This window comes from Alexandromys fortis, unplaced genomic scaffold (assembly GCF_014885135.2).
Source record: "Alexandromys fortis isolate MF-2015 unplaced genomic scaffold, M_Fortis_MF-2015_v1.1 scaffold_6, whole genome shotgun sequence".
Classification (NCBI taxonomy): Eukaryota; Metazoa; Chordata; class Mammalia; order Rodentia; family Cricetidae; genus Alexandromys; species Alexandromys fortis.
In genome coordinates this window covers 7928470-7946536 of record NW_026067902.1, presented here as the reverse complement: position 1 = coordinate 7946536, position 18067 = coordinate 7928470, and positions in this window count along the sequence as shown.

The following is an 18067-nucleotide window of genomic DNA, read 5'->3' as shown; positions in this document are numbered from 1 at the left end:
CCTGTGTTCCCAGCCTCTCTCCTCGGTTCAGAGCCTCTGTGTGCACATTCGTTTAATCTTGTCTCTGCTGATTGTTGGGGCAAGTATCGTGGCTGTGCTCCTAAAAGGGATGGTGTTCAGGTTTGTTGACGAGATGCCCCTTTACACCTTCTGTTCCTTGAGCTCCCCCTGAATACGCACTTCTCCCTGCCCAGTGCCCACTTCCTTGGGATGGGCCTGGTTCTGACCACTTGAGACCTTCTGGAAGCTTGGTTGGACAACAGGCCGTATTCAATGAAGGTGAATTCTATGGAGGGATATCCTGCTTGTGGCTCCATGCCGGGGTCTGATGAGTTCACTGCTGGCTACAGGGCAGTGAGTCTAAGTCAGGCTTTAAACTAACAATATGTATCGGATGTCTTTTGTAACAGAACTCAAACAATGTAACGTGGGGCCTCCTTTGGTCACTGCCAGCTGCCTTCTCTGTAGCCCAGGTTCCTTTGTCGGAAGCCACCTTTACGTTCTATGAACTTGTGTTGGGAAATTCTGGCTAACTTCCATGGTCCCTGGATTTCTCCACCGGCTGCAGTGACAAACACGAAAGCAGCCACTCGACTTAAAGCAGGAGGGAAGTAATTAATTACCGGGTGTCAAGTTGTAAAGAACTTCATGGGGGAAGGAGGATCAAATGTTTATTTGGTGACTGCCTGTTGGGGACCTTTAGGTGTGTGTGTGTGTGTGTGAGAGAGAGAGAGAGACAGACAGACAGACAGACAGACGGGGAACATTCAGCATCAACACCAATCACGTGCTGGCAGGGTAGCAATCATAAATGCTACGCACACCCACCTAGCATTTTTTTAAAAAAACTTTTATGTGTGTGTATATGCAGTCTACATGAGTGTATGTTCACACCTGGTGCCCACAGTCTGGAAGAGGATGCCAGGTCTCCTGGAACTGGAGTTCCAGTCTGGAAGAGGATGCCAGGTCTCCTGGAACTGGAGTTCCATATGTTTGCAAGCTACCTACCATGTGGGTGCTGGGAATTGAACCTGAGCCCTCTGGAAGAGAGCAGTGGTGCTTTTAACCTCTAAACCATCTCTCCAGCCCAGTACACGGCTTCTTGGTACAGTGGATGCCAGCCCTGGTTGGAAAGGATGGTTTATTTCTGCAGGTAAGCAGAGCTTTAAAGCTAGTGTACTTGTCTCAGGTGGGCAGTGAAGTCTGCCTACACCATAGCCCAGACCGCCTTTCAGGTTGTACTTGAGAAAATGAGGCTGCCACACCAAAATAATCTGAAGCTGTGGACCCGAAGTCTGTATGGCAGATCCTGCTACAACTGGCCACATGCCTGCCAGCCTTTCACTCCTGGTTTCTACCCAAGAGAAATAAAAGTGCGGATGCCCACTGAAGCCACGAATTCATAATTGCTGGAGACCGGAAATGGCCAGCGTGTACCCTGACAGGAGAGTGAACTAGTGCACGCTATGTGAACACAGCAGATTATTACACAGTGGAAGAATAAAACAAAGGGCTGCTTGCCACACAGCGGATTAATCTCAACAACACTGAATGCAAGGATGTAGGCACAAGGCTCTGCAGTAGGTACTTTGTTTTTATTACAAATTCAAGAACTTGCAAAACGAATCTGCAGTATCAGCAGTGAGAGATGGGGATGGTTGCCCGGAGCTGATAGCATTTATATGTGGGTTAAATGCACCACGCTGTGCACTGAAGATTTCTGTACTTTAGGGTGTGCCTCAGTTTAAAACAAGCTGTATTCGAAGGTGTCTTTCTTGCCCTCCTAACCCCAAACATGGGCGTGTTGGCCCAGCTTGTTTCTTTCATGCAGCAGAGAGGACTGACAACATCTTGAGGGCAGATAAAGGGAGGACTCCCACCCCGAATTCACCGCTGCTAAAACACCATGATCAAAGCAGATTATAGAAGGAAGGGTTCAATGGGCTTGGAGTTCTGGCGGGAAAAGAGTGGTTGGTGGAGGATGTTAGGAGGAGGCAGCAGACATGGCAGCCGGAGCAGACGCCGAGGGCTCACATCTTAAACTGCAAGCCAGAAGCAAAGAGAGTGAACGGAGAATGGTAAAAAGCTGTGAAACTTGGAAGCCCAGGTTTGGGGTGGCTGGAGAGATGGTCAGCGGCCAAGAGCACTGGCTGCTCTCTCAGAGGACTCCGGTTCAATCTCTAGTGCCTACGCGGCGGCGACTCAACCATCTGTAACAACTGCAGCTGTGGGGGATCCAGCACCCTCTTCTGGCTTCTGCAAGCACAGCATGCACACGGTATATAGACATACATGCAGGCAAAACACTCATAAACAAAATAATTAAAAGAAACCACAAAGCTGGATCCCAGTGACAGACTTCCCCAGCAAGGCCATGTCTCCCAAGCATCCCCAAATAGCCCACCAACTGGAAACTAAGTGCTTGAGTCTGTAGGGGACATTTCTCATTCAGTCTATCACACAGCCCACGGGTGGCTTGGTACAAAGGACTGGCCCTGAGCTCATAAAATAGGTTGTTGTTGTTTTCGGTGTGTTGCTTGACACCTCCTCAGCCTCTGTATCTGCAGCTGTGTGAGGGAAGCGAGGGTTCAAAGCAGAGGAAACCAAAGTTCTCAGAAAGGTAGCTCCGCAGAAGCCCTTCTGAGAACCTGGGTTTCCTCCGCTCTGGACAAGGAACAGAAAAACCCTTCAGAAGGAGACAGCTACCTCTAATAGGAACGTGGGAAACTTCCCACGTGCTGACCAAGTTTCTGAAAGCGGAAGTGGCATCCGGGCTCTGTCTAGTGTGCGACACTTCGGTCAACACTCACTCCGTTGGCTGCCGTGTGATTTCCATTGCCTGGAAGTTCACTTGCAGAGAGTTCTTTCCTGCTGTCTGTGCCCGTATCCTGGAGTCTGTGTCCTTAGTAGCATGGCATCTTGTGTCATAGGCACTGGGGACCCCAGAGTTAAGGTTTTCAGCTGCCACTTTGTGGGAGTCTCAGACTCAGTCCACAGGGGACTGGGGTACTCTGCAGTTATTGTCTCTGTCATTGCTGCTATGTCATCTGAATGACGTTTACTTTTGATGGTGGCGCCTAAAGCGTAGGGGAGGAGTGAAGTATCTTGGATTGAAGTCTCTGGGTTAGCTTTTGTTGTTGAGACAAACTGCTTGAGATAATTAACTTAAATCAAGGGACCATTTGTCTTGGCCCATGGTTTTGGCCTCTGTTGCATCCAGCTACTAGGTCATGGTAAAAGCATGAGGTGGAGGACTGTCCATCTCATGGTGGCTGGGAAACGAAGGGGCCAGGGTCCTGATAACACCCTTTCAGAGCACGCCCACAATGATCTGGATCCCTCCCAGAAGGCCCTGTCTCTTAAAGGTCTCAGTAGTGCCACAGACCAAGTCTTATCCCATTGGCCTTTGGAGGATGGTCTAAATCCAAACTGTAGTAGTAACTGCATTTTGCTTGGGTTTCTTGGGATGGGAAAAAAAAGGGGCTCTTCTAGGTGTAGTATAAGGCAGGCTGCTGGCTAGTTCCCCCTGTCTAATTAACATTTTTTTCCCAACTTAATGGCAGAGTGGCAGGAGGCTGGATTTTCTCTGGGTCCACCTGTTTATTGAGCCCCTTTCCCAGTTGTTTAGGGGAACAAGCAGAAAGTGTCCTGCTAAGGTGACCATGACATTTAACCTCATGCCATATATTTAATACTAGACAAAGAGGTTGGTCACTGCCCTGTCCTATACAACTGAGTGGAGGTAGGTGGATAAAGCCATATCACGTCCCTTTATTCTAGTGCTTGTTGTTGCTGATAGAAGCAACACCCACATCTGCTCTCAAGGAAAGCAAAGTGTTGGACGCTTTATTTTACAGGTTCGGTGTACGTGTGGTTTGGGCCTGTTGGATTCGAGGTTCTCTCTTCATCTCGCCCCTACTTTTTGTCTTGTATCTACTGCTACCTCTGTCCTAGGGTGTGGTGCCACATGGGATCCCACAGCCATCTATACACCCAGGTCAAGGCCAGGTCACTACATTGTCTTCTTGCTTGTGAGTGACTTCAGTGGCCTGTCTAGCTGCATGGGCAGGTAGCTGTCCTTTGCTTACGAGTTTGGGTTGGATTTCTCATGTGTATGTCCTGACCAGTTGTAAATGACTCTGGGGTTGGGATTTTTCCTCTGCCTATTGCTTCCCTTGGTCTCTTCTCCTAAAACCAGTCAGCACAATTCAGTCCTGGACCACGCCATACAGCAGGAAGAGAAGGCCTGTGCCCACTCACCAGAATAAAACCGAGGAAGCAAACTCCACAGACATGCGATGCTGTCTACACCCTCTCTCCACGGATGGAGCTGGACCCAAGCAGAACTCCCCCTGCCATACCTTCACATGTGATACAGCGACATGCTTCTCTGTTGGAGTGAGTGGTACTGCCTTCCTTTGACTTCAGGAGAACACCCACATCACTGTCCACTCCCCAGCCTCTGAATCGCCACAGACAAGTCTCATCAACCCTCCTGACCCATTCCCTGCTTTCCTGTATTTCTGTCTTGAATGGCAGCAGCAGTCAGCTGAGTGGTGTTCCTCTGTAACCTCCTCTTTTAGCCCCTTGGCCACGCAGCCAGGGTGGCCAGTCCAGCCTCCCTGGTTTCCGGTGGCAGCCCTCACACTGGAGAGCCAGGGTGCTGCTTGCAGGCACCAGTGAGATGTCTGAAGATCTACCTGCTGTGTCCTCCTTCCTCAGTCCTGGCTGCTCTCTGTCTGGAATTCCATACCCTGCCTCGCTGCTTCTAGATTTCTACTCAGACACTTTGGGGGGACACTACCCTGCGCATCCCTTTTCCTGGTTACCCACTCTTTCTCCTCCCTTGTTTTTTTCTTCAAAGCTTTTCTTTCCCCCTTTTGGTTTTTGGTGTTAGTTTATCTGTGTAAGTTGCCTGTCCAGCCCCTCCCCACTGCGGTGTAAGTTTCATGTTCACCACTGCGCATCCGGTGCATCTGAAACAGTGCAGTGTAGCAGAGTTTGCAGGATTGGTAAGGGAATGAGGTCACCATGCAAAAATGACGTCAACCTGGAGACCTCCCCCCCAGTGCTGGTGACAGCCCTCTTGGGCCTCCCGTGTCAGGTTTTCCTCCTTAGATTCCTGAGACCCTTCTCTTTCCCACAGCTCTGTTCTCTTGGCTGTCTCAGGCAATGGACCAGTAAAAGCTGACAAAAGGTCACTTTCTCACCCGAACTGCAAGCTCTCCAGCCTCTGGGGGAATTCCCTCATGACCAAACGAGAGGGGTGGTGGCCCTGCCTCTGCTATGGTGACCCTCCACCTGTGTGCCCCACGCTCTGATGCAGGCCCCATTATCCCAATGACATCCCAGTCTCCTGCTGTCCTTGTCCTTGGTTCCTCTCCACAGGCAAGCATCACATTCTGTTTTCTCCCCTGGCGCGTCCTCCGCCCCCCTCTGCCCACACCAGCAGTTGGGGCTCCCCTGCTCCCAGGCAGGCCTGCAGGGGCAGACGTTAATAGGCCTGTTCTCTGGAAGAAAGGACAAGCCTTGGACCAAGTCTTGACCTCTGGTGCCACCCTCTGGCCATATGGGAACACAGCACTTGCTGCATTGAGAGAATTTGTATTTGGAGCTCGGAGCCTTTTTGAATTCAAAAGAATGACCCAAAACAAGTTGCCATTGGATCATTAGCTCTAGCTTCTTATTGAATAACTCTTACATATTAATTTAACCCATTTTTATTAATCAATGTATCGCCACAAGGCAGTGGCTTACTGGCAAAGTTCCGAGATCTGTCTCTGGCAGGGCTATATGGCTTCTCCTCTCACTCTGCCTCCTTTTTTCCAGCATTCAGTTTAGTTCCCCCCTCGCCTACCTAAGTTCTGCCCCATCAACAGGCCAAGGCAGTTTCTTTATTTACCAATGGAATTCACAGCATACAGAGGGGAATCCCACATCAACTCCCCTTTTCTGTTTAAATAAAAAAGGCTTTATCTTTTACATAGTAAAATTAAATATAACAAAACAGGTATTAAGCAATAATTACAGTTAAAATATTTATATGTACTTTATCTTTTATCACAACTAAGGAAAACTATTATTTCTATCTGTTCTTCAGCTCTATCAAAGACTCCAGAAAGATATAATATTACCTAAGTAAACAGGAAATACATTGTAAACAACTTCCAAAACTCTAGAATTGACAGAGACATCTCGCTGCCTGGTCAGTCACCACAAATTCTTTGTATCATTGGGGTATCCATCTTCAGCCTATAGGCCCATAGTATCCAGCAGACTTTTTCATGAAGCAGGAAATTTCAAAGACAGTTCTGCCTATATTGGCAGTTTGTCAGTGACTTTCTTCTGTGCCCTGCAGAATGTTGTGCAGACTCTTTCATGATGCAGGAACCCTGAAGGATTGTCTCACCTTTAGGCAAATTCAGCAGTCATTTCTCTGTGGGTCCTGCATGTCCAGTTCATCAAGCAGTCCAGGCAAGAGTAGTTTCATGCTCAAATGGCTAACCAACTCCATAAGGAGCCTCTTTGATGCCCATCATCCTCTTGAAGTAGAATGGTGCTTCTAGGAGCATATGTGTCTCATTGTCATGAAAAGTCCTAAATTCTTAAAACATTTAAGAGTAACATTAAAACAATTAACATTCAGACCATATTCTGAAGGTCTCTGAAAGATTTGAAGAATACCTATCTAACTGAACTATATCCCTATATATTTAGAAAATCTAACTAATATGACTACAAGCTTGACTGTTATAGATGACTATTAACCTATATTTCTTAATTGTACATTACATTTAAAAATGAACTACACAATCACAAAACCTTAATCAAGAGCAGAAATATACATATAACAAGATTGACCCTAAATTTTCATCAATAGACCAAGATCCATACCAAAGCAAATCTCTTTATCATATCCCCCTTTATATGTAAACAAACATTTATAAACAACATTTGGGAATATGGGCGTAGTTTTCTCCAAACTGCTTCCTGCTGTTTATTGGACGAAGATCCATGTCAAGGTGGATCTCCCTGAGTTTGAGATCAGCCTCGGTTACAGAGCGAGTTCCAGAACAGCCAGACCTACACAGAGCAACCCCATCTGGAGAAAAAAAATATGCATTTACTAAATCAATAGGAAGTGTGACTTTAGTTAACTGCTCTAGTGAAGCTAGCTGTCAGAGTTGTGCACACAATACCGATAGGTGTTAGTGCAAATGACACAAGTGTGAGGAATAAGTATTAGGTATATATTTATGTGTCCCATTAAATCTGGCTACACCATGGGGACAAAATAAGGTTTCACTAAAAAGTAAAGTTATTTACTGAAATGTAGTTGTGATTAGTTCTTTTTCTGTGACTGTGAGAATACACTGGGCCAAAGGTAGCTTATAGAAGGCAGGGTTCACTTTGACTTACTGTTCCATCTTGATGGGGAGGGACGGTGGCAGGCAGGTGTGGTGCTGGAGCAGGAAGCTGAAGGCTCACATCCTCAACCACAGCAAAAAGTGGAAAGGGCATTGGAGTATCTCAGAGCTGCCTCCAGTGGCACACACTTCCTCCAATGAGGCCAACATCTGAAATCTCCCCAAACAGCGCCACCTAGTGTTCAAACATCTGAGCCTCTAGGGGGCGTTCTCATTCGAACTGTTTCAGGAGTCTTTCTGGAATAAGCACTATGATGGCAGTGGGTGGAAGTGAGGAGATGTCTCTGGGCTTTGATGCCAGATCTAGTTTGAAGTCTCATTTTATCCTCTAAAACCACAAGGTGGCGCTGGCAAGCAAGCAAGATTTTATAGACATGAGGAGGCAGTGGGCAGGTTGTTAAGGGCAATGAGCCATTGTTTCAGCTATTCCTCCAGGTCACTCTGTTCTAGGTAGCAAGTGAAGTCATGCTTGGGTTAGGCAATACAAACAGTGCTTTAAGTAAATGACCAGATAAGCCAATCTAATCACTGGTCTTTTCTACCTTATTCTACCTCTACAATACACAGATCACGAGTGCTGTGCTTTAAAAATTTGAACCTCATTGTGTAACATCAAGAAACAAAAGTGTTTTTTGTGCCTCTCCCAATCATTAACCTTCCCAAGGATGTGTTAGTCAACTCTCCACTACTGTGACAAAATAATCTGGTCAGCTCATAAACAGGAAAGGTTTATCTTGGGTCCCAGTCTAGAATGCTTCCTCTCAGGGCCCCGTGGACACATTGTTTGGGGCCTGTGGTGAAGCATTATGGCGGGAAGTATCTGAAAAAGAAAGGGAGGGAGGAGGGGAGAAAGGAGGAAGAGAGAGAGAGAGAGAGAGAGAGAGAGAGAGAGAGAGAGAGAGAGTCAGAGACAGAGAGACAGAGCAGAGAGGTCTTGTGCCTTTGGGGGACCATTTTATATCCTAATCAGACCAAAGGGCTGCCATTCTCAAGACACGTGGCATCTTAGTTTTAATTTTGCTCATTTCATTTAAAAAGTCCATTAAAAAAGATTTTTAGTTTTATTTGCCCCTTGGTGCCTGTCTGTAAGTAGGAGACCCACTTTGTGTAGGGTATTCTACATCACTGGACCCAAGTTAGGAGCCAGTCCAAAGTATACATGTTTTATAGAAATCACTCAGAATACAAATGTGATGAACGGACTATGGGGGTGCACAGTGTTGCACGCCATTCATGTAACCAGCTAAAACCGGCCCAGCACAGCTCTAGTTCCACTCTGTGGCTCCGGCACAGCAGCTTTGTGGGGCGGGGCTGGTGGAGGTTCATTTGACTCACACTCTTAGGTCCCAGTTCCTCGTTAAAGGAAGTCAGGGCGGAACCCAAAGCAGAGACGATGGAGGAAAGCTGCTTTCTGGCTCTCTCGCTGGCCTCCTCACAGGCTTGTGCGGATCTGCTTATATAGCCAAGGACCACCTGCCGAGGGATGGTGCTGCCCACGGTGCATCAGTTATATCAATTGGTTAATTAAATTCTATCAGAACAGTCCTCTACAGACATCCCCACGATCAATCTGTTAGACAATTCAATGAGACTCCCCCTGTCCCACCCCAGGGGATGTGTCCAGTTGACAGTTAATTTTACCTAGACACCTGCTAAAGCCTATTTCATGAACTTTCATAACAGAGTCCCATAAACTGGGTTGTTTATAAGGATAGGAATGTATTTTGGTGCCCAGTTCTCAAGGCTGAGAAGACAGACCAGGTGCCAGGATCTGTTCAGGCTCTGGTGCCACCTCGTGCCGCTTCAGCTCATGGTAGAAGTTTGAAGGGGAGGCAGGTGTGTGAGAGAAGAAGCTCATGAGAGGTGCCCTTGCTTTATAACAACCACTTATCATGAGAGCGGGGCTCACATAAGAAATGGTCCATCCCCTGGCCCACTAGGTTCTGCTTCTGATATACAGGACTCTCTGTTGAGCCAAACTGTCCACCCTAAGATCCTGCTGCTCCTCCCAACCAATGGTATGAAATTCTGCCCTAATCACACACAGCCTTGTGGCTGGGGTCAGGGAGAAGCTCTCAGGAAGTAAATGAAAATAGATGGAGAATGAGGGAACTTGGTCTATGCAGTCATGAGGAAGCCATCATCCACTCAGGATGCAGCCCTTCAGGGTGACAGTTTTCAGGTCCCCCACATGCCAGACCATTACCATTGCTCTGTAAACTTAATGAACTCAGTGGTTCCCCAGAGTAGAACTGTTTTGTCTTGGGGACCTTAGATGGAGAATGCTATTTACATCTTCCCAGGGAAAGGGTTTTAGCAACAACATCCAAGTACCTCAGTTTTGAGGACATGAGGCTCCAGCTTGCGAGTGTTGTAAACACTCACTTGACTTCTCAAACACAAGCGTCCCTCTCTTCCCCAAAGGACCAGACTATGGTTTTTATTTTTTGCTGGTCTTGAAATTTCCATATTTGGAACAACAGTATGTATTGTTTTTGATCTTGGCTTCTTTCATTAAGGATAAGTAAATTATGAGAGCATTATAGTCAGCTACTGTGTGTGCCTGTGGTTTGTACACTGAAAACATTGTTTCAGGTGTGTGGGTGTTTTGTCTGCACATATGTGTGTACACCAAGTACCTGCAGAGACCAAAAGAGAGTGTCAGATTCCCTGGAACTGGAATGTACAGATGGTTGTGAGCTGTCTGTCATACGGGTGCTGGGGACAGAAGCTCAATCCTTTGAAAGAGTAGCCAGTGCTCTTTACCTCGAGTCACCTTTCCCCCAGCTCTCGTCCATACACGTTTGCATGCTCGTTTTCCTTAGGTGATGTCATGACCACAGCAACTCTTAGAAAGGAAAACGTTTAAATGGCTCACTTACAGTTCAGAGTCCATTATCATCATGGGACATGACAGCAGGCAGACATGGTGCTGGAGAAGAAGCTGAGGGTTCTTCTATCTTGACCCTTGGGAAACAGGAAGTGGTCTGAAAGGATGGGTGTGGCTTGAGCATATATGAGACCACCCTCATAGTGACACACTTCCTCCAACAAGGTCATACCTACTCCAACAAAGCAAACCTCCTAATAGTGCCACTCCCTATGAGCTTATGGGGGCCAGTTGCATTCAGACTACCATGTTCCACTCTTTGGCTCCCATAAGCTTATAACAATATCATAAGTCAAAGTGTATCTAGTCCAATTTCAAAGTCCCCATAGTCTGTTACAGTCTCAACCATGCTTTAAAAGTCCTAAATTCAAAGTCTCTTCTGAGATTCATGAAATCTCTTAACTGTAATCCCCTATAAAATTAAAAGACCCTATCACATGCCTCCAACATCTACTGTCACATATACATGTACAGCATTTATTCACTATGCTCCCTTCCATACATTTTGGAAGCAAGACTGAAAACCGCTTGGGCAAAGTCCAAACTCGCACCTCCATGTCTGGTGGCAAAACGCTCTTCAGATCTTCAACTCCTTTCAGCTTTGTTGGCTGCAGCACAGTTATTTCTCTTGGGCTGGTTCTACTCCCTGCTAGCAACTCTCCTTGTCAGGTATCCATGGCTCTGGCATCTCCAACATCTTGGGGTCTCCAAAGCAATACAGGCTTCACCTTCACAGCCTCATGCAATGGCTTCTCTAGGCTTCCATTCAGGGACACCCCAAACACATGCCTGGCCTCAGCAGCTTCCCTTAGTCATGGATGCAAATTCCATAGCCCCTTACTTCTATCCTTAACTCCAGAACTATGTGGCCAAGTTCTGCTGCTTACTGGGGCTGGAACATGGCCCCTTGTTCAATTGCATCTTAACCAACTTTCTATTTTTGATGGTTTCCTTCACTGCCTAAGCTTGGCTGTCCTGAAATCAAATCTGTAGACCAGGCTGGCCTCAGACTCAGAGATCCACCTGCCTCTGCCTTCCCAGTGCTGGGATTAAAGGGGTACACCAGCACACCCTGCTTTTAATTTTTTAAAAAATTCCTTTTCAAGTTGGAAACTTATCTGGCTGGGATCTTGCCCTGAAGTCACCACTCTCTTTATTCCATTTCTTAATCTGTTTATCTCCTTAACACAGGACTTAGCTCCATTCCACTTCCTGGTGCCCCTTTTTCTCAATTGTACATTTTGTATTTTTCATTGCTCGGCTTGCTCCTTCTCATTATAAATCTTTGTAAGAGTGGCCACTGATAACCACAGGGCAGAGTCTATACTGGGCTGTTTTGAGATTTTCTCTGCCAATGGAATTAATCTAAAACTCTTCACTTTAAGTTCAGATAGACTCTTCAAAAAAGAGCAAAAAACAGCCACATTCTTCTCCAAAAACTCACAAGAATGACCTCTAGACAATACTAACATTTTTTTCCTCTGAAACTTACTGAGCTAGGCCCCCACAGTTCATCAAATCACACTCAGCACCACTGTCTTTCATGCTGCTATTAGTATGGCCCATTAAGCAGTGCTTAAAGCATCTACTGCTTTCCTAACCCAAAGTACCAAAGTCCAAATTCCTCCAAAAAAAAAAAAATAGTCACCGGGCGGTGGTGGCGCACGCCTTTAATCCCAGCACTCGGGAGGCAGAGGCAGGCGGATCTCTGTGAGTTCGAGACCAGCCTGGTCTACAAGANAGGCGGATCTCTGTGAGTTCGAGACCAGCCTGGTCTACAAGAGCTAGTTCCAGGACAGGCTCCAAAACCACAGAGAAACCCTGTCTTGAAAAAAAACCAAAAAAAAAAAATAGTCCATTCATTCTATCACAGCAGTACCCAATCCCTGTCTTAGTTAGGGTTTCGATTGCTGTGAAGAGACACCACGACCACAACAACTCTTATAAAGGACGGCATTATTTAATTGGGGTGACTCGCCAACAGTTCAGAGGTTCAGCCCAGTTCAGAGGGAACGGTCTTAGAAAGCATTTCACAGGATGCTACTTTAAGTTGGAAATGTTGTCTTTGATGAAAACTAAATCAAACAAAAAACTTCCCCCAAGGGATAAAGGGCTTCTGGCAAGACTGAGGAGGTGGCTGAGGAGGGACCGGTGGGCATGTGTGGCCCCTGGAAAGTGGGCCTCATCTCTGGAACACCCTCAGAGCCACCCCTTCATGCCTTGTGCCTGAGCTTCCCGGCAGAGCCATCCTCATTTCTTGACTGTTACAGATGCCACAGGATATGGCATCCTTGGTGATCTCTGGACATGCCAGGCATCCTAGCAAGTCATGACTTTTTGCCACCATCTGTCTCCTCTGCCTGCTGGTGCCTCTTTTCAGTGACTCCCTTGGTTCACTTCCTGGATGTCTCTAGGCCTTTTCCTGCACATTGCCATCTGCGGAGAACTTCCCCATGTTCTGGGGTGTAAGTCCCCATCCCTACCGCTTCCTGTTATGTTCTCTTTGCTTACTTCTATGCAATCTACCATAGGTTTGGTTTAGTTCATTACATATCCCCTCTATGTTGTAGAACAAGAATTCCATGGAGGCTGGAGGTTTTGCTTTTATTTTCTTCTTGTAAATTGCTTAAAATTTTTTTTTTGATTTATTTTATGGATGAGTGCTGTATCTGCAGGCCAGAAGAGGGCAGCAGATCCCATTGTAGATGGTTGTGAGCCACCATGTGGTGGCTGGGAATTGAACTCAAGACCTCTGGAAGAGCAGCCAGTGCTCTTAACTGCTGAGCTTAGCCACTCTCCAGCCATTTGTGAACTGTTTTATTCTCACCTACGTAGGTAGGCGCTCAGTACATATCAAATGCGTGAATTATTCGGTGACCTCACCTAGGTGTTTGCTGCTGGTTAGAAAACGCTGGCCAGTTAGGGTGTCGGGGGGCACCTAGATCCCCCCTGTGTGGGTGGAATTCACAAAAAAAACCAGAATCTTGTCCACCAGGGTGACCATGAGATGTTCCCTGAGATCTTAGAAATAGAATGTCGTGTCTTTGGGGCATTCCACTCTGAAATGGACATCAACACATTGAGCGTAAAGACACAGAACAAGAGGAAAACGTTGGGAAGAAAACACAAATCAGTCTTAGGAAGGACTTATCATCTTCAGACTGGAGAGGGATGGAGAAGGATGCATTACGGAAGACAGATAGGGATGCATCAAGGAAGATGGAGAGGACTGTAGCATGGAAGCAGGCAGGATATACTAGGAGGTAGCTCACTGGTCCAGGTCCAGAACCTTCGTCTCTGCCTTCAGGTTTACTAAGTTGCTTTCAGGCAACGTTTAGGCTTCCTATCAGGTTCATTGACAGTCATTAGGACACTGGGCTGTGAGATAGTCTCCAAAGATTGGAGCTTACAAATGTCACTTCCCAGTGAGCGTGGTGAACTGTGACAGCCCAGGTCACCAGACCTGCTTGCCAGACCCTGTTCTGGTCCAGGTCGTTCTACCAGGAAGCAATCAACGATTCCCTTCTGTTCTCCTCAGGCTAAATCAGTAGGCTTTTCCTGTAAAGGTCAAGGGAACAAATTTAGGTTTTGTGAATCGAGAGGCAAAATTGAAGATATTAGATCGTAATGTTCACACATTTCCATAAAATGTTATTTTGACTTCCCCCTTTTTTAGTTTGTGGGTGTGTGGTGGAAAGTGACCCCCATAGGTTCATAGGGAGTAGCACTATTAGGAGGTGTGGCCTTGCTGGAGTGTGGCCTTTTTGGAGGAAGTGTGTCACTAGGAATGGGCCTTGAGGTTTCAGAAGCTCTAGCCAGATGTAGAACTCTCAGCTACCTCTCCAGCACCAGGTCTACCTGTGTGCTACCATGGTTCTTGCCGTGATGATAATGGACTAAACCTCTGAATTGTAAGCCAGCCCCTGTTAAATGCTTTCCTTTCTAAGAGTTGCTGGGGTCTGGGGTCATGATTTCTTGGCAATAGAAACCCCTACTAAGATAGCAGTACTAAATAAGGTTGAAGGCTGAATTTGGCTGGCAGAATTTTGGGGCTCCCTTCCTAAACTCATCCCACATACTTTTGCAGTTTTTCATGCAAGAGTCTGGTCACTAAGGGCACGTGTGAGATCTCAGGGGAGGTGTGGTTCTGGGCCAGTTAATGCTGGAAGCCTGGAGGCAGGAGCTTGCTGCAGCTGCAGTTCAGAGCCTCTTGTTCTCAACCTTGAACAAGATGCCGCCAGTCACTGGGCAGTGAAGAGGAAAGCCTTCAGCGAAGACCGTGAAGTAGACAGTACAAACTTGAGGGTTCTAGCAACCCATTTACCCTCTATCTGCGGTACACTGTAAAGATTTGTCACTCAAATTGGTTTACTGAAACACTGATTGTCTTGTAGCCAGGCAGAAATTATAAGAGGGACAACCAAACTGGAATGATGGGAAGAAGTGCAGAATCAGAGGAGATGCCAGCCAGCCACCGAGCAAGCAAGATGTGTAAAAAATGAGGTAGCAAGCCATGAGCCACATGGCAAAGCATAAATAGAAATATGAGTTAAGTGTAAGAGTTAGCTAGTAATAAGCCTGAGCCATCGGCTGAGCATTTATAATTCATATTCACTCTCTGGGACTGGGCGATCAGGTCAGGAAACATCGTCTACACTTGAAAAATAATGCCTTGTATTACTCAGGTAGAGACCAGTGTCTTACATGCTTACCATCTCCTTAGGTGATCCAGTGTGCTAAGAGATGTCAATATTATCAATATTATCTGCCCTCTCCTCCTACTTTCTGAGCACCGTCCTTCTCCCACGCTGGGGCGCAGATGGTATTTGTTCTCTGTGACCGTTCTTCTCCCATCTGCCTCACCTGCTGTTAGATTTGACCCCAAATTAGCCAATCTGTGAGCTGGCCAGTGACCCATGATCTCTGTGGCTTGGCTCAAAAGATGAGAAGGACGGATCTGATCCATTCGCAGGAACTAATGGATATCACAATGGTTCCGTGGGAAAATGTGCTGCACGAGCCTCGGGACCTGAGTTTGATTCCTGAAGCCCATGTGAGAGACGGAAGGAGAGAACTAACTCTGTAACGTTATCCTCTGAACACACACACACACACACCACACACAGCACACACAGCACACACATGTATACACACCATACACACATCACACAAATATACACACCACACAGACATCACACACACACCACACACACTCTACACATACCACACACACACATACCACACACTCTACACACACCACACCACACACACATTACACATACCACACACATATACACACCACACACACACCACACACACAGCACACATATACACACCACACACAGCACACACATATATACACACCATACACACATCACACAAATATACACACCACACAGACATCACACACACACCACACACACACTCTACACATACCACACACATCACACACACTACACACATAAACACCACACCACACACACACACATTACACATACCACACACATATACACACCACACACATCACACACACTACACACATAAACACCACACCACACACACACATTACACATACCACACACATATACACACCACACACACCACACACTCTACACATACCACATACACCACACACTACACATACCACACACATACACACCACACACATATACAGAACCCCCCCCCCCCCAAATTCATTTGGTAGAGGTATGCTATGAAAAGAACAGAAAAAGAACTAGGACTCTTTCTCTGGATCCTGGCAGGGTAGAAAGGAGTGAATATAAGCACCCCGGTGGGGCCATTTCATGGCGAAAGAAAGTTGTGCAAAGGGCAGCCCAAGTGCTGGCAATGCTTCCAGTGTGTTTACTTCCGGCCCCTTTCTTTGAAAGCCCAGTTTGCCTGGCTCCGCTTCCTGGACTCCCTAATGATACACGCTACCCCCTGATGTCGGGGATTGGAGCTAGGGCCTTGTGCAGGAGAGGCAGGCATTCTGCCACTGCAGCCATTTCACTGCATCTCACATGCACCCTGCAGTTTTCCTGTGGGTCCTGCAGCTCAGTCACTTTAGAATGGAGGTCTCTGCTCTGGTCAGCATTCTCTTAGTTTCTTTGCTCTTGGGGTGCAGGTCTGGATGGGGGGAGGGAAGACAGGAAGCCCAGACTACTGGAGAACAGCACCCAGCGCCTCCTACCCCCTCCCAGTGCCACCTGCGCCCCTGTGGCTCTCTGTGAACTATTCCAAGCAGCGAGGCCGAGAACTGATTTAGCCTTTTTGAGCATCTGGATTTGTGCTTCTCGGGAGCCGCAAGAAGCAAGGAGGGGTGGGGAGCACTACAAAAATTCCTTCCGAGTGGACAGCCGGTGACCATGTAGCCAGTCCCCTGGGGATATAAAAGGATGGGAATAGAATCAAGGTCACGAGGGCTCTGAAGAGTTGAAACTGTGATACAAGGGAGGCTGATGAAGGTCTCAGACACTTCCCCATGACCTGTCAGCAACTGGACAGGAGGAACCCAGGGACTGGTTGATGATAGGGTCCTGAAGGGGGAGGGGCTAGTCAGCTGGACAGCAGATGGAACATGTGTCACCATAGATGTGCAGGGCAATCTGCTCTTGGGGACATAAGGACTCTCAGTGCACTGGACAGGGGCTGGGTGTGAGTGACCTGGGAGGCTGTAGGATGCTCAGAGCTGGGAATCTGTGAAGGAGATCTTGGAAAGATGCAAAGCCGAGAAGTTGGAGAGTGGATGCGGCATGGCATGCTCAGGGGATCTGCAGGAAGCAAATGGCCTTGTGGGGTGCTTGGGAGGTTGACCACACATCTGAAGCTCAAGACAGTCCCTGGGGGCCATTTCTATGTAAGTGGTCATTGAGATGTGGAGTGGATGAGATTATGTGGAGAGCTGAGAAGAGGAATACAACCCTGGGGAATGTTTAAGGGCGGAGGGGGAGTCTCTGGAGGAAGGAGGAACAAACAGGAGTTAGTTCCAGCAGACTGCACATCGGGGAAGCGGGGCTCCAGAGCGGATGCTGTTAACATGGGCTGAGCATGAGTAGGAAGTAAGGAGAGGTAAGTGGTTAGATGGCAGCTAGGACCCCGGGGTAGGAAGCAGGAAGGAGGCTAAGGATGGGCGTGAGGACCTGGACAAACATCTGTGTTCTTTAAAGCTTGCTTTGGTCTTTGTCACCTCTCCTAGGATCATCCCTTCCCCACCTTAGATGCCTTCAGGCCTTATCCTCTAAGGTCACAGAGGACAAGTGCCTCATATCTTGCACGCATTTCAGAGGCCGTTTATAGTCAGATGTGTAGGATGGACTGAAGCACCCAAGGACCCAAGGAACTGTGCATTCTCCCAGGTTTTCCTGACATCACTTCTATCTGCCCCCATCCCTTCCCCAGCCCATCATTATTCCATCCATCCCTCTCGGCTATGATCCTGTCATGTCCCAGGAGTGAGGTCACCGGCCGTGCTGTACTGGCTTTGAGAACAAGATGCCTGGAGGCCTCTGATGAAGAGATGTCTCTGGGCTCTGCAACCTTCCACAGCCATTCACACTCGGTTCCTGCTGTAGGGAGCAGCAGTGTGCCCAGGGGTCTGGTCATAATCTGGTTACCATGCTTGGTGCAAACACTGAGTGGGTTCAGTCCTATCCCCACTCTCACCGATTGGGTCCCCCAAAACCTAAGCTAGTTTTTGAAGCAAACCTGGCTCACCCCTACGCAAGAGGTTGATGCTCAAGTACTTGAGACT